The sequence below is a fragment of the Suricata suricatta genome, chromosome 4, assembly GCF_006229205.1.
Source record: "Suricata suricatta isolate VVHF042 chromosome 4, meerkat_22Aug2017_6uvM2_HiC, whole genome shotgun sequence".
Classification (NCBI taxonomy): domain Eukaryota; kingdom Metazoa; phylum Chordata; class Mammalia; order Carnivora; family Herpestidae; genus Suricata; species Suricata suricatta.
In genome coordinates, this window is record NC_043703.1 from 133,819,309 (window position 1) to 133,841,430 (window position 22,122).

Sequence of the window (22,122 nt, forward strand, 5' to 3'; positions counted from 1 at the left end):
AAACACAAATCAAAACCACACTGAGATACCACCTCACGCCAGTCAGAGTGGCTAAAATGAACAAAGCAAGAGACTATAGATGCTGGCAAGGGTGTGGAGAGATGGGCACCCTCCTACACTGTTGGTGGCAATGTAAACTGGTGCAGCCGCTCTGGAAAACAGTGTGGAGGTTCCTCAAAAAACTACCCATAGAACTCCCTTATGACCCAGCAATAGTCCTGCTAGGGATTTACCCAAGGGATAGAGAAATGCTGAGGCATAGGGGCACATGTACCCCAATGTTCATAGCAGCACCGTCAACAATAGCCAAATCATGGACAAGTTAGATTTTAAAAGGAAAGTTTTTTTAGATCATTCATCATGAGGGAAATGCAAATCAAAACCACAATGAGGGACCCCCTCGCATCTATTAGGATGGCCATCATCTCAGAGAAAAGAGATAACGTGTTTGTGAACACATGGAGAAAAGGGAATCTTTATATACTATTGGTAGGAATGAAAACTGATACAGCCATTATGGAAAAACAGTATGTCAGTTACCCAAAAAGTTAAAATTCTCATATGATCCAGCAATCCCACTCCTTGTGCGTGTACACGCATGCACGTATCAAAAGCAAATGAAAACAGGACCTTAAGGTATCTGCACTCCATGTTCACCACAGCACTATTCACAATTTATACTGTATATATTGTACTATATTACTTACGTGAAAACTGCCAAGAGATTAGATTTTAAATGTTCTCACCACAAAAAAGATGGTAATTATATGATCTGATGGATGGGTAGCTAATGTTATGGTGGTAATCATTTTGCAATATATAAATAATCAAAAAAAAGTATCAAATCAACATGCAGTACACCTTCAACTTGTATATTAGATCTCAAAGCTAAAAAAAAAAAAAATCACAAAAGCTATGATCAATAAAACTTCATCTGCATTTAAAAAGTGTATGGCGAGCCAAGTTGTGATCCTAATGGAGTAATTCAGAAAAGTAAACATTTTTAAATAAGAAAGAACTGGGTGCTCTAAAGAGTAAAAAGGAACACTACAGAACAAGACTGTTTGCGAGAATTAAAAATACCATATGTATTAGAATTCAGTACATCTTAGAAGGTAACAGTTGAACAAATGTCCCGGACAAGTAGCAGCGGTCATTTCAGGGTGTGGGCCACTGAAAAGCTGGACCGTGAGTGGCTGTCGCACGAATGGCTGCCCCTGGAGCAGTGCCATGCCTGGCCCCGCTCCAGAGCGGAGCGCCCAGGGCACACTATGTACGTTTGGTCCCTCCTAAACAGTCTGAAGCAGATAAAGCCTTTCGAGCTTTTGTTTCTTCTTCTGGTCACAAAGTACCCAAACATTCTAATCAGTGTGATAATTAACTTCATTAGACAGATAGTTGGAATACAGGATGCAAATGTCTCCACACTGGGTTCAGTCCATAGAGGCACTGCCCTGAAGCAGGGAGGAGACCCCTTCAAGTGTCCCATTTGCTGTGCAATGGGCACTGCAAAGCAAGAGGGCATTTCCCCCTTCCACAGTCAGTTCTAAAGGAATGATTAAAACGCAGGAAAATAGGAGCTTTTGTCACCCATCACTGTTGAGTAATGATCACTTCAGTCACGAAGGAGTCTGCTCTGATAAGGAAACGCACTGCCCGGAAAATGTAATGTTTCATACTCATGCATCTGCGCTCTTGCAAATGCTTTCTTGGCACCATATTTTGTATGATTAATTTTCCACTAGATTTACCCAAAGGAATCCAATTCCTTCTTTATAAAAGTTTGACTTGGATTTTCTAAGTAATTCCTGACACCAAATGCGGAAATTATGCCTTAGTGTTCCAAAGGAAAAAAGTTATTTTCTTCACACTCGTAGCTGGACATCACCTTTCCTACTATACAGTAGAAATAGTAAATGGTCCATTAGCTGGATCATTAAAATCTGAGTCATCAGGCCTATTGTAGGCCTCCTAAATTCTGTATAGAAAGATAAGAGAAACTCAGGCTGTGCTGTACCACACACGCTACTGGAGATCCATTGGAGCACAAGTCTACACAACAGTGGCATGGCCTTAAGCTGGGCTTGTTGCCCATTCTAAGAATGCAGAATTATCCCTATTATGAATTTGAGTCATGGTCATGAAAATAGAAACCTCAGGATCCTATGTTGAGCAAAGAACCAGGAAGTAAGCTATGTATAGGAGCCATGCATATAGATCAGGAGGCACTAGATTTCATAGACGGCCTTTGAAGACCAGAAGAAGCATTGAACAAAACAGCTTTTTACATCCCTCTAACCAACCCCTGCACTCAAACACCTCCATACCCCCATAAAATTTGAGTATATAGAAGATGGGCTTTGAGAATCTCTATTAAGCTCCCAAGTGATACCAATAATCAACTAAGGAACCATCTCTAAATGATCTTTTAAGTTCCTTCCAGGACTTCGGTAGATAAACGAGATGGTCGTGCCCTCCAGGAGCTTGAAATACAAATTAAGACAGAAAAGAGCAATGTAAGGGGTTACAGGAGCTATAGGAGTATCTTTAACAAAAGTCCTAAGAAGGTAAAGGTTCAGAACTCCTCTCTGGAGGAGAAAGACTCAGGGAAGTCTCAGAATTTTTTAGAGTGAATGACAGGAGAGATGGAGAAGGGCACTCCTGGAGAGGAGCACCGGCGTGAGGTCCGGCAGGCCAAGCTACACATGCAGGTAGGCACTGGCTGTGAGCAGCACCAGCTTGGTCTGGACTCCATAACCCACCCCTCTGGAGTCTATGCCCCACGGCTGCTCACCTGAAGATCTCCTGCAGAGGAAGAAGAGGGCATCAGAGGAGTACTCAGCCTACTACACTGATAAAAGCTCCAAGTCCGGTCTGTTTCATGAAGCCTTCCCAGGTCAACTTTTCTTCTTCCTCTGAACTCAGTAGATGATGAATTAAAAGCACCTAATCCAGCTCCCTGATATTATAGATCATCATCCTGAGAGGTTTAGTCACTTCCCAGTGTCACACAAGTAGAAAAGCCAGGAGAAGTAGATCCATAGTCTCCTGTTGACCCAATGTTCTCTGCATTACTTCACGCGCCTTTCACTCTTGAAGAGAAATGGCATCCGTTCTTAGGAATTATGGATAATATTGAAAAAGACACAGGCATAAAGACATATGAAGTACCCAATAAAAACTTGTGGAATTGAAGTAAATTTCTTTATCTGTTTATTGAATATAAAAAGAGCAATGAAGACTAGACTCAGCAAAACTTCCTCCAAAATCCCCATGTTCTCTTTTCCTTTTTTTAGAAATAATTTTTTTCTTATTTGAGAGAGAAAAAGAGAAAAAAACGAACAAACACACAAACCCCCATGTGCACAAGCAGGGGACAGAGGTAGGGGGAGAGAGAATCTTTAACAGAATCTATGCTCAGCACAGAGCCTGACCCCACAACCCTGGGATCATGACCTGAGCAGAAATCAAGAGTCAGAGGCCTATCTGATTGCACCACCCAGTAGCCCCCTCTTTTCCGTTAGGTCTCTGAACGTGCTCCCCGAAATTCTTCTCCCCACATCACTCCTCCCTTCTCTTCTAGATATGGACAGTGCCTACACTTTCAAACAACATACCTGGCAGCTGACATCGCTTTTAAAATGATTTTTTAAAGGATTTTTAAGAATGATCCAATTATATGCTATCTACAAAAATCTCCCTTTAAATAGAAAAATATAGGCAGGTATCACAAAAGAGCTAAGGACATATCATACTGTTATTAATCAAAGGAAAGCAGGAATAGCTGTATTAATATTGGATAAGTAGACTCCAAAGAAAGCTACCAGTGACCAAAAAAAAAAAAATTATATGACAAAAGATAATCCACAAAGCAATCCTATATATGTATGCATTTATAAGTATAACTGCAAAATATGCAAAGCAAAAACTGATAGAGTAATAAAAATACATAAATCCACACTTATAGACTTCAATATTCCTCTCTCAATACCAATAGAGCTACTAGGAAAATCAGCAAGGATCTAGAAGAACACAGTATCAATCCACAAGACCTAATAAGCACAGAACACCCCATCCATACAAAGAATACATATTCAAGCACCTACAGAGCATTGATCAAAACACCTACAGAGCATTGATCAAAACAGACCATATCCAGGGTCATAAACCTCAACAACTTTAAGATCATTTAAGCCCTGGAGTCACTAACCACAATGAAACCAAACTGAAAATCAATAATAGGTAACAGGAAAAACTCCTAACACTTGGAACTGAAATACTTCTAAAACAACCCATGAATGAAAGAAGTCTCCATGGAAATGTAAAAATACACTGAACCGAATGAAAATGAAAAGACATGATCAGAATTTGTGGGACACAATTAAAGCAATATTAAGAGAAACTTCTAGTACTAAATGCCTATGTTCAAAAAGAGGAAGATCTCTAATATAAACTCATGCCCCAAGAACCAAAAAAAAAAAAAAAGAGCAAAGTAAACAAGCAGAAGGAAATTTTTAAAATGCAAATAGAAAAACAATTGTGAAATCAATGAAACTCAAAGTTGATAGATAAAACTGTCAAATCTTAAGACTGACAAAGAGGATGTCAATTACTGATAACAAGAATGAAACGTGATATCCCTACAGGGAGTGCGGACACCAACGAGATCTCTGCAGGCTTAAGCTTACCAAGTTAGGCGAAATGGACCAATTCCTCAAAAACACAAACTAACTCATCCAATATGATACACAAAACTGGAATACCCTATATAACTATTAAAGATGTTGAAGTATCACTTTAGAATTCCCAAAAGAGAATTCACTAGGCCAGGATGGCTTAATTTAAATATTTGGCAGAATTGCCAGTTAACATCAATTCTACATAATCTCTTCCAGGTAACAGTCAAGAACACTCCCCATTTTGAGGCTAGCACTGTCCTGATACCTAAACCAGACAATTCTTAAAGAAAATATACAGAATATTCTTATCAACATGGATGTATAAAGTTCTTAAAGTAATAGCAAATATAATGTTTATATATTGCTGAATTCTATGCCAATTAAACCTCAATTTAAAAAAAATTATACGCCATAACCAAGTGGAGTTTGTTCTAAGAATATAAGCCTGGCTCAATATTTGGGAAGTCAGTATAGTCTGCTATATTAATAGGCTAAAAGAGAAAAAAAAAATCCCGTGATCTTATTAATATAGAAAATGCATTCAATAAAACTCAACATCCATTTATGATTTTAAAACAAAAATAAGGGAACTTTCTAAACTTGATCAGGAAAATCTACAAAAACCCCACAGCTAAAATCATACTTGATGATGAATGACAGAATGCTTTCTTAAGTTCAAAAACAAGGATGCTTGCTATCACCACTGTTATCCATGATTCTACCGGAAATTCGAGCCAGTGTGAGGCAGGGAAAATAAAACACAGATTGGAAAGCGAAATAAATGGTCCCTGCCTGTAGATGACATTATGGTCTATGTAAAATCCGATGACATCTACCCTAACTCTTCTCCAAGAATTGAGTCAACAAGGTCACAGAAAAAAGATAAACACACAGAAATCAACTGTATTCTCATATACTAGCAATGAATGATGAACAATGATAATTAAAAAATACAATACCACTTACCATTCTTCAACAGCAAGAGAAACAAAGGTGTCAGTCTATCCAAATCTGACTTCTATGCTGAAAACTACACAATGCTGATAAAAGACTTCAAAGATCTAAAATGAATTCCATTCTTCTTAGAATAACCAAAATAAAAACAGTGGCAATACCAAATGCTGGGGAGAATGCAGAGAAACCCTATCGCTCACATGTTGCTGAGGGGAATGTAAAGAATGCAGTCATTTTACCAACCTATTTTCTAGTTTCTGTAAAATATAAAGTTACCCCATAAGTCAGCAATTACCCTCCTGGATATTTTTCTCCTAGAAATGCAAACTTACAACACAAAAACCTAGACATGAATGTTCATATCAGCTTTATTCACAACAGTGACTGGAAACAACGCAGATGTCAGGTAAATGGTTAACTCATGGTGTATCTATACCATGGAATGCTACTCAGCAATGAAAAAAAATATTGACACACTCAACGACCTAGATAAATATCCAGAGGAATCTGGTGAGTGCAGAGGCAATCCCAAAAGGTTATATACTATATAATTCTATTTAGATACCATTCTGGAAATTACAAGAGGATAGAAATATTAAACAGGGTAGTGGTTTCAACAGGGAGGAAGTAGGTGTGGCTATAAAAGAACACAAGATCTTTGTGGTGATGGAAAGGTTCTAGGGTTTGTTTTTTTGGTGTTTCTTTTTTTGTTTTTTTTTTGGGGGGGGGGGGTATTTGAGGGGCAGGGTCATGTATGCACCAGCAGGATAGGAGCGGAGAGAAAGGGAGAGAAAGAATCCCACGCAGGCTCTGCACTGGGAGTACAGAGCCTGACATTGGGGATCGATCTCACCTCCGTCAGATTTGATTTTCTGAGTGGAAATCAAGCGGCGGAAGCTCACCCACTGAGCCATCCAGGCGCCCCTGGAGGTGTTCAGTATCTTGACTAGATCAGTGTTGATATCTCAGTTGAGTTCCTGTGTCTGGTTTCACAAGAGGTGAACCAGCAGGGCAAACTCGTTAAAGAGTCCATGAGATCCCTCCGCAGGATACCCTTCAACTGCATGGAAAACTACGATCTAGAGATGTAGAATCTCAAAGCGTTTTTTAAAAAGGTGGCCTGCTGCAGGTCTAAAATTTTGACTAAGAATATTTCTTGAAGAAAATACCCTGAAATATCTCGTCCTGGATACTTACTACCTTCAACCCGATGGCTCTAGGGACTGCTGGGGGAAATAGAATGGACAGAGGGCTAAGAAGGTCACACACCTAAGCACCGGAAATGAATCAATGGAGTTAAACAACACGGAGCCCATAATCCAGCTCCTAGCTCTATAGTCAAACCAGAGGGAGGCTTGAAGGTACAAGGACTTCATCTTTTTGTTTACATACAAGGGCAAGAGGACAGCAGTCCCCACTTACCGCACAGAGCTCTAATGAGGATAGGCACGCCACCAAGAACTGAATTCCCCAAGACACCGAAGAGAGGAATCAACTTCCTCAGTGTCATGGCTGCAGTCTGAAAGGTCATGCGTACGATTTGCAAACGGAAAAAGTGGAGCAGGTTGAAGTAGAGAAATGAGAAGGAAAGGTCTTAGTCCCAAATGGCACAGGCTTGATTTGTGGCCTGAGGTAAACCACCCCCCATGACCCACGGGCACTAGACCTAAGAATTCCCTTCAGGAGGTATGCTGCCAGTAACAGCAGAATCCAATTACAATCATGTGGTGTTTCCTGTCATATCAAATTGTTTCATCAAATCATTTTGTATAAATTTAGCAATAGCCCACATTTCACACACAGCTTCCTCTCAGTGTGAGGAGCTGTCAATGTCTACGTGTCATTCCAATGCCAATACTGCCCTCTAGTGGCAGGAGCAGGCGGCTGGCCTGACAGAGCTGAACCTGTTTGCTCAGTTTTTTTGTCCAATTCACAGCCCTCTCCTCATCAAAAGCAACCTCACTAAAGAGTGGTTCCTGTTTACTAAAAATGAACCTATTCTACAGTGCCATGGATTAGCATGCTAGAACAGTAGTAGCTGGTGGGTTAAGTATCCTACTTAAGCCTCACTCAGAAATACCTAAATTCACCAAAAAATTCAAAAAGAGTTCATAAGATTCTGTTTAAATACCAATATTCCTTGTCAATTTAGAATAGGATTTGATTTATAAATGCGATGTCTTTTCCCACAACTCTAGAAATACACCTATGGTGGGAGTACATAGGTTTTCATTGCCATTTAAGGGGAAAAGGAGATTTCTGTTTCCTCGGTGGGCAAGGATGTTTAAGGGGGTGAATATGAGAAAGAAGACATTTGGAGGATCTCTAATCCAAGTTTAGATCCAGTCCTGCCACTGCTTAAGGGTTTTGGTCAAGTCACTCAATTGTGTGATGCCTTCATTGTTTCTTCAAAAAAGGGGGAAGAGATTAAAATAATGCCTGGCTCACAAAGTAGGAGAAAATGTATATACAACTCCTGGAGTGTAATAGGTACTCAAAGTACATTATTAGGTATGAATCTGTACCAGTTCACACGTGCTCAAGAAACCAGGAACAGGTGAAGTGTCGTTTGGGAAAATTATAAAAAATGAGATGAACACTAGCCTTTCCTTTGCAATTACCTAGATGGGATCTTAAGACCTTCTCTCTAAAAACTGTATCTTTTACTAATTCTTTGGAATAGATTTACTGTATCCTAATCACTGTTCTTGATACTGTCTATGAAATACCTCATTTAATCTTACCACAAGTATCCTACAAGAAAGTTAAAGGTCATATAGGATGGGGCCAGATGGGTACCCTGAACCCATACACTTGAACTCTAGCCACACCCTCCTATGCTATTCCAACTCCTTAAAGCAAGCCCAGGCAGGTGGAGAACACTGATTTGGGATTTAGTCACTGGTGGCTTATTTTTTTTTTAATGTTTTATTTATTTTTGATACAGAGAGAGACAGAGCATGAGAGGGGGAAGGGCAGAGAGAAGGAGACACAGAACTGAAGCAGGCTCCAGGCTCTGAACTAGCTGTCAGCACAGAGCCTGACGCGGGGCTCGAACCCACGGATGTGAGATCTGACCTGAGCTGAAGCCAGAGACTTAACCGACTGAGCCACCCAGGCGCCCCTTATTCTTAAGACTTGAGATCAGGCTGACCTGGTTTTGGAGGATAGAGAAGTGAGCCACTGCCCAAGAGTCAAACTATTTCAGACTAAAAACTCTTCCTACTCACTCGCATTTGCCATGCATAAACCAGAAAACTGAACACGCAAAACGCTGACGTTTGTTCAGCCCTCTACAGTATGTGGCTTTTCCAAACTACTGAAGACCATTTCCACCCTCACAATAATGCTGACCCAGGAAACTATTACGCCCAACCTCATACATCTGAGGCCCAGACAGTTAAGTAGTTCATCCAAGATCACGTAACCAGGAAAGGGCACAGCTAGGACCCTTAATCCCCACTCTTTGCTGCCAATCCCGTGCTCTCCCTTATCAGGTCCCTGTATATAAGGGCTGTAGAAAATCTGGTTTCTAAATGGAAGATCTCAAAGGCCAACTTTCAACAGTGCCAGCAATTCAGAAACCAGTCTTCATGGGGGTGGGAGGGACATGGAAACAAGTTTAAGGTTGATCAGGCTAGAGGTACCACATTCTCAAGGGGCCACTGTTCACATGAAAGAAAAAGGCAACTATGGTGTGCCAGGCTTCAAAAGAGCTTAGGACGGGGGAAAAGCTAGGTAGATGTGAATCTTCGTATTTGTGAATGGGTATCAGCACTAATAGAAACAAACCCTCATCTGCCAACTTTCTGGGTAACTGCACCATGACATTGGAGGACTCACCTTATTTTGTCTTACAATCACACAACAGAATTGCTTTTGTACACTGGGATTTTGAGCTGCATTTTCAAGCTGCATCTGTCACACCCTGAAACCTCAACTTCAAAAGATTTTTTTTTACATTTTTAATGTTTATTTTCAAGAGAGAGACAGACTGTGAGTGATGGAGGAGCAGAGAAAGGAGACACAGAATCTGAGGCAGCTCCAGGCTCTGAGCTAGCTGTCAGCACAGAGCCCGACCTGAGGCTCAAACTCACAAACCCTGAGATCATGACCTGAGCCAAAGTCGGACGCTTACCTGACTGAGCCACACAGTCTCCCTTTCAAAAGATATTTTAGATGTTAAGCTTGGAAGTGCCCTGTCCCTTGAAACCTCTCTCTTCTACCCTGGATAACCTATCCACTATTCAGGTTTATAATTTTCACTCAAAATGAAACCATACTCATTGCCTTTTTTTTTTTTTTTTTATTGAAGGCAGGGAAAAACCATGAAGGTAAAATTGGCTGCCTGTCCCCGGGCTACCATAATGTCTCACGGGAGGGTGGAAGCATTAATGGCTTTTCAATTCAAGAGGCAAAGTCACCCTCAAGCATATGGGGACAACCAAGAAGACACTTTGCAAAGTTCTCTGGCAAATTATCTTGTCCCCTACTAAAAGAAAAACAAATCCCTACAGATATGTGCAGCTGCAAGCAATTACTCATCTCCATTATACACTCACTTAAAAGACTAATTCAAACCGTGCTGCCTACACCTGTGTGAGGAAAGTAAACAAGTTATAAGGGGAAAGGGCAGCAATGGAAAAGCCTGTCTATAAAAGCATGTATGTGGTCATTTCCAGAACCCTAACATTAACTAATCAAGGCATCGAATAACTGTTCTCATCGCTAAGTGGTCTGGGGTTACTCCCAGGGTAAGCAACGCATCGCTTCTGTTGCTAAATATTGTCTAGCTCTTACAGAAATACAAGTCCCATGCTACCCTTTAGATAGGACATAAAATTAATGATTTGAAAGAGCCCTTAGGGTCCAATAGCCTCTTATTTCCACCCAGGGACAGAAGAATGCATGCTCAAAGGCTTCACGAAGCAACCAAAGATCTGCAAGGCATGAACGAGAGATAGGAAGTTCTACCTCCACTGGGCAGGACCTACGTTCCAGACAGTATGGCTGGAAACATTTCATGGGCTATCTGACCTTCACCATGAATATGGCATTGTTAGTGTCCTTTTCAACGTTTAAAGAGGTGAAGACACCCATCCACGATCACACAACTTGAAAGCAGCCAAATGGGGATCAATCCTTTCACTCCCAAGCCCAGGGCGTGAAGCACTAGGCTAGATGACCAAGGCTGCGCATTTAACACATGGGAGTCTCAGAGCTGGCTCGCTGCATGTTAGAGTCACCTGAAGAGGGGGGTTTATTTTTGGGGTGGGGGAGCAGTGTTGTGCTAATATCTGGGTCCAACCCTCAAGGAATTTAGGTTTCAAGTGTGTCCTGGACTTAAGTTTTATCTTTAAAAAAATGGCCAAGTCTCTCGCGCAGCCACATTTGCCAACCACTGGTCAAAAACTCAGAAGGGCTTATGCATTCCTTTGCATGGTGGGTGCCAGAAGTAGCAGTTTAACATAAAGGGCTTAAACGGATCATTTCAAGGATCATCTGGATCTGGATCTCAGTTGCAGCTCTGTCACTTGCTAGTTTTATAATCTGGGCAAAATTAACCTCTCTAAACCTTAGTTTTCTCACTTGTAAAATGCAAACTTAGTGTTCACAAGGATTAGGTTAAATATGATTATATAAGAACTTAGCATAGTGCCTGACAGGCAGTAAAGCATTCCAAACATATTATTCCTATCATCCTTGAAATATAGAAGTCTAGCGATTTCATTTAATCTAGATGAGAAATCATGCATAAAATACATTAATGTTAACTATTCTGAGGGTTACCCATTAAAGTTTGTGAGATATATTCACATCTCATTTAATGCTCATTTCTGAGGTATCCCAGATTATACGAGAAAATGAAGTTTGGAATATCAACTCTTTCCTAATGGCACATATTCCTAAGTGACAGAACTAAAATTTGAAGGACTATCAAACAGCTCAGGAGGACTCAGGTTCAAATCAAAGAGCTTTATATAAGCTATGAGACTCGTATTTTTTTTTAACCCAGAAGAAATTCTAGGTTTTTCTTCAATATAGACTCCTTATTCTAAACAATTTGATAACTTATCTTTTGAACTACCTTTTAAAATATAAGATTTAAAAAAAAAAAAACAAACAGCCACCCTTTTCTTATTGTTCCTTTTCTGTCCTAGACAGTACTATCCAGTTGATCACTCAATCCATGGTGCTTACCTTTAAATGATATTTGAGCATGGACTTCAAGAAATGAACACTAGAGAGAAAGCATGTTCAAAAGATTCCTCAAGGAGTTTCAGGAAAGGAATTTCAAAAAGAACTAGAACAGCTTACAAGAATTAGTAAAGATCTGCTTTGCTTTTAGTTCATTTCCTCATTTTACTGAGGCAGCTTATGTAGGTGTAGATCTCTAAAACACACGAGAGAGACTTCAAGAAATGTCCAATAATCTGTATCATTACAGAAGAAATATTTTATCTTCAATTCCAGCCAATCTAAAGTCCCTAAATCTGTTTCATCAATTGGGAGTAAATTTTTTTCTTTGCTTCATTTTTATTTGTTATAGAAATGACCTCTGAGTCTTAGAGGGTGTCCTAGAGGTTTATCAAGTCTCAATTTCTTTATATTTTAATTATTCCTTAAGTGGTAAACTATATTCCAATCCTATTGTCTTTAGGAAATGGAAAATATTCTTTTTAAAAATGCCTGAAAACTCATCTCAGAAACTTGACCCTAATATGTGAGGTATGTGGCAAGAAAAATTAAAAACCAATGCAGGCAGCAAATGTGAGTTAGGTCCAAAGGTTGTTAAAACTACAAGGGAGAAGAGATCATCCACCCTCCCATGAGTTAAACTGCAAAGATGACAGACTAGGCGGTCCTCTAACAACTATCAGAAACAGACTAGAATTCAGAAAACTTACTTCTGACTCTAAGGGCACCGTGCCACAATCATGTTTGATTTGCTCCAGACATCAGTAGGAGAGCCCCTACAGCTGCAACGATCTTTTAAAATGTGATCCCAATGATGTAATAGAAGAGTAAGGAAAAACTACTGATGTTGAGTCCAAACAATGTTAGACTGTCAGAAGCACAGAGGTTCCAGGGGCTAGAAAATCAAGAAGCATCTAGGACTTACAAAGTCAGATCATCCACTCACTTAACAAGTAAGGAATCCACAAAAGAGTACATAAAAAAATAGCAGTAATAATAACCCAGTGATTTTGCTCTGGGTTGAGCACTTCACCAAGCCACTGATGCATCCATTTTTATTTTATTACAAAAGCCTTAATAGAAATACTAGTAGAACCTACCTATTTTAAAAAGTTTTTAAATGTTTGTTTACTACTGAGAGACAGAGACAGACAGAGCATGAGCAGGGAAGAGGCAGAGAGAGGGAGATCTGGAATCTGAAGCAGGCTCCAGGCTCTGAGCTGTCAGCACAGATCAGGACCTGAGCTGAAGTCAGATGCTCAACCCACTAAGCCACCCAGGTGCCCCTATTTTTTTTTCCAAATAAGGAAATGAAGCAAGAGTGTCCATAAACTTCCAAGGCCACATGGCTGTTGTGGTAGTGAGCCTCTCTTAAAATGACCCCCAGCAACCCCTGCCTTCTGGTATTCATTTACTAGAGACTAATTTCTAACAAATACAGAAGTAGTAATGGGTTACAAGGGACGGATTTCTGACTTGCTGGCACTCTCTCTAGTCCTACCTTCCTCACCTCAATGAGACCAGATACCATGATGTGCACTGCCCCACAGAACTGAATGTGGCTCTGGCCAAGAGCCAGCAACAAGCTGAAACCCTCAACCCAACAGCCCACAAGGGACAGACGCCTACCAACCACCATATGGTTGAGTTTATAAGCTAATCTACCCTCAGTAGGCTCTGGAGAGGACCACAGCTCAGGCCAGCACAGTTTGACTACAGTTTGTGGGAGACTAAGGATCTAGCAATGCTGCACAAAGATGGCAGACCTACAGAAACTGGGATGCTATGGTTTTAAGCCACCAAGATTCGGGATAATTTATTATATAACAATTGATAACCTATCTAGTACTCTGAAAAGATTTAAGGGGAAGTCTATTATCTTCTACAACAAGGTCAACAAGGATAGTCTAAGCAGCTCTGAGCTGACCTACAATAGGACTAGGTCCATGTCTGCCTCCTTTGAGTCCTTTAAAAATTAGACACTTTCTGCTACATGTTGGGAACTCCCCTACATTCTAGGAGATGAAGACAAGGTTTCTGATCTTGTATTACTTGCCTTCAGTTAAAGAAAAACATACAGACAGTAAACCTTGTTAAGTTACCATTCAAATTCAAGTTGCAGATACTCATTTTCATGATCAGACATGCAATTCTGGCCTTTACAGATTTTAATGTAGAGATCCACTGAGCATCTACTTCCTTTTTTTTTTTTTTTAGCATCACAGAAATAAACCCTATTTCACAATGTTATTTCATAAAAAGCATCATTCACCTCCATCTCTTTGCTTAACCTAAGCACAATATTTTAAATAATGCTTCCTAAAATTAACACAGAGTAGACCTACAGTCTACTATATCAGAAATACCTATAGGGAAAGAACATGAGGAGACTTAGAAGTATAAGTTGTAAGGAATTTTTAGGAGGGAGAAAAAGGCAAGGGTGGCATTAAAACGGACCCAGAGACGCAGCTGGAGTATTGGCCATCTGCCTGGCTCACCCCTGTGCGGTTTGCTCCTCCCTCCTCTTCCCCTTTTGGGGCAATTGAGCAGAGTTCACACTTAAATGATAATCCATGGCTTCTTCGAAAATGTATCTGACTTAATTAGCAGAGGATGACAGAGTGGATAATGATGGCACTGAATGTTGACTTTGGGTTCCTAATGGTTTTCAGGAGAATCTGTCTCCATTTGGTTGAGGAGCCTGTCAACCTGCAAAGTGAGAACAGTGACAGAGTGAAAAATGAGGTGTTTTTCCTCAAGCTACTTGATCAAGAGCTGCAGCAGGAAATATAGATTTTTCATGAATTTACATTTTAATATCCATAAATTTCTTTCTGCTTCAGATAGATTAGTCTTTTTTTCCCCCATATTTTCAAAAATACTAGCTTTGGCTTACTTCTTGGTTTTACATATTTTCCTTTCCTGTCCGAGGTGCTATCTGTTCCTCTCTACAGGTGACTCATGGGAATTAAAGTTTTTTTTTCTTAAATTCTAATGTAAAAAAAAAAAAAAAAAAAAAACCTTCATACTAAATTCATCATTCCTGCCAGACCCTATGACTTGGAGGTAAAGGTCCTCTCAGAGAAAGTACCCACCAACAACATGACGACTGCATCTGAATTTCTAGACTGGGTGACTTAAACAACAGACCATTCTTATAGTTCTAGAGAATGAAGGGTCAATATCTGTTGGGAATGCTCTTCCTAGGTTACGCATGGCTGCCTGCTTGCGTCCTCACATGGCAGGGGAGGAAGGACGGGGACAGAGAACATTCTTTTTCCTCTATTCTTGTAAGAACACTAATCCCATCAAAAGAGGGGATCTACCTTCATGACCTCATCTAAATCTAATCGTCTCCCAAAGACCCCCACTTCCAAATAGCATCACATCTGGGATTAAGGCTCCAACGTCTGAATTTGGAGAGCACATAAATACTCAGCCTTGACCTTCCATTCGTGTGCTGGGGCTAATGAGCCCAAGTAAAACGAGGAGATGCTGTGCTCAGCCTGTGAGGACATAGTCCTGAGCAGCTAAAACGAGATAAGCAAGTCAAACTGGACTATGAAGCATAAGTAACAGAATAATCTCTATATGAGGAAAACCACTAGAACAAGTATTTAAAACAAGTATAACAGATATACAGAACTGACAAGATAAAATAAGCACAATGAATGTTAAAAAACTAAAGCCAGGACAAGATAAAAGATCTTAAGATTTTGAAGTATATATGAAAGATATTGCATTGAAATGAGAAGTCAATTGAAGGAATTGACCGCAGAGTGGTTAAATAACAAACTAGTGAGCTGAAAGACTGGGTTGAAGAACTTCCCCAGAAAACAAGAAGAATATAGATATTTAAGAGTATACATAAAAAATATAAAGATCTAAAGAATAGAACTGTCCAAAGAGAAAGGAGGGAAATTTGAAAAAAAAAAAAAAGTCACAGAAGAGACTTTCCCAGAACCATGGACAGTGGGATCTGTGAGAGAGTTTAGACTGTAAGAAGGTTTGAGAACAAGTCCTTCTTGAGACCAAAAAAAATTTTTTTGACACGAAGACTTCTGAAGGGGAGGAGGGAAAGCAAACCTTCAGAAAAACCAGAAATTGATCTGACTTCTCAGCAGCCTTGGATACATGAATACGATGTGTTTGTATCTTCAAACTTCTAAAGAGATCATTAACCCTAGAATATTACATCATACTATGCTAGAATTTAAAAGATAAAAGACTTTTTCAGATTTGTGAGCTAGGAAGAGGAGAAATGGAAACAGTTGGAAGATATAGGGGAAATAAGCAGAAATAGAGTAATAAATCTTGTGGTTTAAATAAAGAGGAACAGAGGTGGGGAGGAAGAGGGAGATGCAGACAGGGAGGACGGAGAGGAAGGAGGGCAATGAAAACAGAAAACAAAATAGACCTTTACTCTGGAAAAGAGGAACAAAACTTTGAGATCCTAAGAAGCCAATTTGGAAATGGAGGTAGGGCAGGAAGAGACAAGAGCAAGGTCAGAGTGTGCTGCTGTCCTCTCCTTGTTTGAGATGGAGGAAGGACAGATGTACATTATAAATACATGGGGGAAATAGGGCTTTCAATTTAGGTTTTTCTTCAAATTATTATTTGGTTTTGAGACACAGAGAGACAGAGAGAGAAGACCTAGAATCTGAAGCAGGCTCCAGGCTCTGAGCTTTCAGCACAGAGCCCAATGCAGGGTTCAAACTCCCAAACCATGAGATCATGACCTGAGCTGAAGTCAGAAGCTCAACATGAAGATTTTTGTATCTATGTTCACAAATGAAAGGGCCCTATAATTTTCATGGATTGGTATTTATAGCAAAGGTATTCAACCCCTGTAGGAGAATTGAGGCGGCTTTCCTTTTTTACTCAAGTTATGGAAACACCTAGTTACAGTCCTGTGTGTGCTTGACTAACAAAACCCTTGGGGCCTCCTGCATTTTATGGCAGGGTAGATTCTTGCCATCTTAAGGCCTTTAATGGGAACACACCATCAAGTCTCTTTTCAGTCTGGCCTGTTTGTATCTCCTGATATATCATCAACTCCATACGATCTGAGGTCCCAACAAACTAGCTTACTTGCAGTCCTAGAAAACTTACCTCGCTCTGACTCCACTCACTCGTCCTTTGCACATGTTAGGTCTTCCTCCTGGAATCACCACTTATCCATCCGCCTACACTTATTGGCAAGGATAACTCTGGCATTTCAGGTCTCAGCCTGTGCCTTTACTTCTTCTCCTGAACACTTCCCTAATCCACCCACCAAAGGGCCTACCCAGGTCCTGTCCATTGGATTGAGTCAACTCCCACAAATATCACCTTTTCCATTTGCACATCTCCCAGTTTCATGCTTGATACATTTTCACAGTTCCCGTAGGTCAGTACCGAAGAGCACGGAACACAGGATTCCTGCCACAGCCCTTAAATCCCCATCTCCTCTGTTCTATGAGCCACATTGACCTCCAGGTGCCAGAGCCCTTTTCAGGCCTCAGCAACCTGAGGCTATTAAGAATGGAACTTTTAAATGATTAGTATAAAACAAAGAGGTCATATTTCCTAGTTCACAGGATTCTTCTTTTACAGGACCATCGGTTTACCAGGATATACCATTCAGACAGAGAAGCCTCAGGGTAGCCTCTGGTCAATGGTCCCTTATTGGCTCAACCTCTTCACATGCACCCATAACCACACCTCACAAGCCTGTGTTTACCACTTATAAAATCCTGAACACATTGTATAGACATTTTCCCACCTTTGTGTTGCTAGAGTGGAAATGGGGGAGATAGGCAATGGATAAGAGGCCACTGGGCTGAAGACAGACCTGGAAATCAGAAATGAGGTTAAGGCCCACTTGCAAAATTTGTACATTAGGATATGACTTTAGTAAGGGCTTACCTTCTTCCCTTGCTAAGCATCCCCATCTAGCTCACAGTTATCCCTAGCAAAGAGGGGAAAAAGGGAGATTTCCCACTCGAGGGTGTTTTATAAAGTGAAGAACGAACTGGACAGAAGGCATTAAGTGAGCTAAGAACTACTGACTAGCGTTAAGAAGGGCTGCAAGGTTTTGTGGCCAGCTTGTACCATTTTATGTATGAAGTAGAATTTCCTAAATGACAGTCTCTGGCTTGAAACCTTCATATAATTTCCCCTAAAACTTTTGCTGACTTCTTAGAAGAAGCACCAGACTCTTCCATCTGCAGGTATATGCCAGAGTCAAAAAAAAAAAAAAAAAAAATTTTAACTCACAACTCAGACGTGCAAAGTAGAGAAGTCATTGGTCAATCTGATTCATGTAATCTTTTAAGTCCTTCTCAGTCCACTTTCAATATGATCTAATTTAAACAGTCCCTTAAAAGAGTATTTAGTTTCTCTAAGAAAGGATGCTTGGAGTCCCAGTTTCCCTCTGCCTGTTCTGCTGCTCTCTCCCTGACTTGATATACAGGTACATGGAGGAGTCAGGTGTGTGAGTCTTGGGGGAGCCCGGGGGTCTCCTGACCTTGAACTAGGCGTCTGGAACAATAGCCCTAGTCTTCCTGGGCCCCTCGTCTGCTGGCTTTCCCCAAAGACGGTAGAATCCAGGCTCGTTCTCCTGGCTCAGATGCACCCCTGTGCTAACTCACCATAGGCTACAGGTGCGAGTTACTCAACATCCCCTCAGCCGAGGGTCACCACTGATAGAGTCCCTTTAATAGGCCTTTGGTCACTCAATTCAGTGACCTCCTGACAGGAATGGGGACAACTCTGGAAAGCTCAGCTATTGGCTCCTCTCTACTGACCACCGGATAGGCTTTCCTGCAGTGGGTGCTCCAGAGGAACCAGGAGCAGTCAGCCCCTTCTTGGTCTGGCACCAGCCTCACATACCCAACACACCGACTTCTCGAGCCTAAACCCAAGGGACAATGGGCAGCATCTCTACTCTCTGCACACAGCAAACAGGAGGGAGACTTTCTTTCTCCTTCTACACCTTCCTCGGTCTCCTTCAGAGGGCCAGGCTGGTATTGACAGACAAGGCATCCTTCTCATACCTGGGGGGATTCTGCTGGTTTGCTGATCCATCATCCTTATTTGTTGATCTTAAGGGAACTGGAATTTCCTCCCTCCAGACCATTACCATGGCTTAAAACCTACAATCTTGCTAACTATCTCGATTTTGATTATTATTCTGAGTATTTCCTCAGCTCTTCCCTTTACCATGAACTTTATAATAGATTCTGTTCCCCAGAACTTCCCCCCCCCAAGCACCCACCCCCAGACAATTGACTGAAGTATAACAAGAGAAGTTATATTGAAAGAAAGAGGAAACCAAACTATTAAGTTTGGAAGTCTTACCCCTGTGACAGGTAAATACACTGTGGGGAGATGCAACATTGTCTTAGAAGGATAAAGACTAGAATACAGATGTGGGCCTCCTTTGGAAGCCTGAGCAACTCAGGCTTCTTTAGAATTTAACACAAGGGACACTCTGTGGTATTCTGTGAACCTGGAAGATATAGCCTAGAGAGGTTCCAAGTCTGAGTGGTCAATCCTAATAATCCGTAGTCAAGATCCCAACTACTATTGACGGTGATAATGGGAAAGCCTCAGTCTAGAGCTAGCCAGAATCTCCATGTTCATGGACAGCAGAGACCACACCCCAGGTGCATACAGGCAGCCAGCTGAGAGCTTATGTCTGAAGCAGTTGGCCATAATAGGATATCAGAAAGTGTACAGGGATTCTAGGGAACTAGATAGGGACACTGTTTATGCCCACCCTCACCATGGGCATTTATTAAGAATAGATATAGCCTGGAGGTGCCTGCATAGCTCAGTCCATTAGCGTCTGACTTCAGCTCAGGTCATGATCTCGTGGCCCATAGGTTTGAGCCCCGTGTCGGGCTCTGTGCCGACAGCTCAGAGCCTGGAGCCTGCTTCAGATTCTGTGTCTCCCTCTCTCTCTCTCTCTCTGCCCATTCCCCCACTCATGCTCTGTCTCTGTCAAAGATAAACATTAAGAACATTTTAGAGATAGCCTGTAATCAGAGTTTCTCATCATTTAGGATCATTTTAATTCTGCATAAATCTCAATGATTAGTGTCCTCCAACTGAAGAGGGGGTTGGCAGCACTGAGAAGGTAAAAAGCATCTCAGAAACATACCTAGTAAATTGCCACATCACACTTCATATTAAACAAGAATGAATCTTTAGAGTAAACCTTGTTTTGTCTATTTATGGTGGGGATTAAATGATGGGAAACTGGTTTCTATCACAACTGATCCTAAGGTATATTTAGGTCAAGGGTCACAAATCCGTGTGGCCCCAGGGTTCTTGTAGGCAGGACCACTGTGTGGAGCAAGAGATGGGCCACTGAGTCTGGGCTGTGAAAAATGGGAGAGGTACGCCTACCCCTAAATATGGAACACACACTTACGTACTCCTGGATGACCTCTGCGGCCTCCCTTTGGGCAGCGGGGCACCACTTTCCACCTCCCATATATACAAATGATGCCTGTATCCTCTGAAGAAATAGAATTGGTTTCTATTTCATAAAACAGGCGAAGCTTGTGGGGTGTGAAATAGATTTCTCCTCTGGGTGTCCAAGTGCACATGTGTGCCTATGGCCAGAGGTAAAGAACAAGGGTCTCCCCTCTGAAGGGGTCAAAGTAAGGCAGACCTCCAATTACGATACAAATACCACACGTTTCAAATCATTCTCTGTAAAACAGGACCCTGACACACTCATCCTTCGTATTCTCACGGTCAAGGAGAACCTGTGTTGGAGAAAACCATGGATTTGTGAGTGGGAGGAGGTGGTGGAGGGAGATAAAGCTAAAGAGAAAGGCCCACGCTTCTCCTGTATTAGTCCTACATGAACTGAAACCCTCTCTCACTTTACAAGGCTGGATCTTTTTATAATAATCCAAATCAGAGTCAAAATTTGCCTGCAGACTTGTTTCCTTTCACTTGTCCAGGGCTTTTGAATCTTTGAATTGTTTACTATCCTTTAAAATCAAAGAGATTTCAGAAAGCCCAGCAGCACATGAGCCAACATCCTGCCTGTGAACAGAGGAGGCCTCCCCAGATGGGAGCTGTACTCTCTAGTTCATCACAGTCCCTACCACAGAGCCTGCCTTTTATCACCATCTTAGGCTATTGTGTTTTATTTTTAAACAGCCGATTACTTAGGTTTCCTGCCTGGCACCACGGGCATCAGAGTCTGTAATCCCTCTTCTAGAATTCCCTTCTCACCCTCCTTCCCTGCGGCCCTCCCCATCGCCAGGCCACAATCAGGATTGTGGCCCCATGCTCAACACTATGCCCGCCCGTGTAGGCGCAGGAATTCCAGAGAGGAAATGCAGTGGGTGCATAGTCAGATGTGGTTTTGCCATTTAGGGAGTAACGGCTTCAGACGGACAGTCATGACTCCACGAATCCGGACTCTACTACCTGACCTAGGGCAGACTGGGCTCTTGACTTTGGCCCTGGGCAGCAGTTGGCAGTTTCTGAAAAGAGAGAAATTCCTAAAGGGACTATGTTCCAAGTGTTGCCATACATAAGTTTCCTCTTCCTGGGAAAGGAGCTCACGGATCTTAGTGACATTTGCTTAATAGTCATAGTTTATTTTCTTTTTCGCAGAAGAGGAAATAAGCATCAAATCTGAGGAGCATTGTTAAGAAGCCTGTGAACAAGCTGTGCTTCAGATAAAAATACTTTTCCCCCTCCTCCCCCCCTTAGAAAGTTGATTTCGTTTTCTGCCTCCATGTATGGAGTTCTAGGATTTGCCAAATCTTGAAATTAGATCTCAAAAACCTGAACTTCTAGCCACATTCCTGCTCACAAAAACCTCATCTTTGTACTTGGCAAGCATCCGGCCACCTTGGAAACATAGCCTGTGACTCAGGGTGTGACACAGACACGAACCCTCTGAAGATCCCCAGGGCTATTGGCTTCTCTTCTGCCAAGCAAAAGCCAAGCCTAAGAGGGCAAAAGAAGTCATTTGTGAAAATGGACACTATCTGTTTGGTGAAGCAAGCACAGAACTAGGAAGTGGCAGGCAGAGAATAAAGACTGAATTGGGTCCAAATGCCATTTGCCTGTGTGTATAATTTTAAATATCTTCTAGCATATTTTCTCTTCTTGGCTAAAGGTTTCCTTGTAGCCCTTCAATTTCTTCCCTAGAGAAAAGAAAGGCAGGTGCCACCTGGGGAAGACGATGACATAGAGGCTGTTCCTGTTCATCAAGAAAGGAAAAGAGGAAGTCCTTGGTGTGAGAAGTAGCTGCCACAAGAGAAAGGCAGCTTAT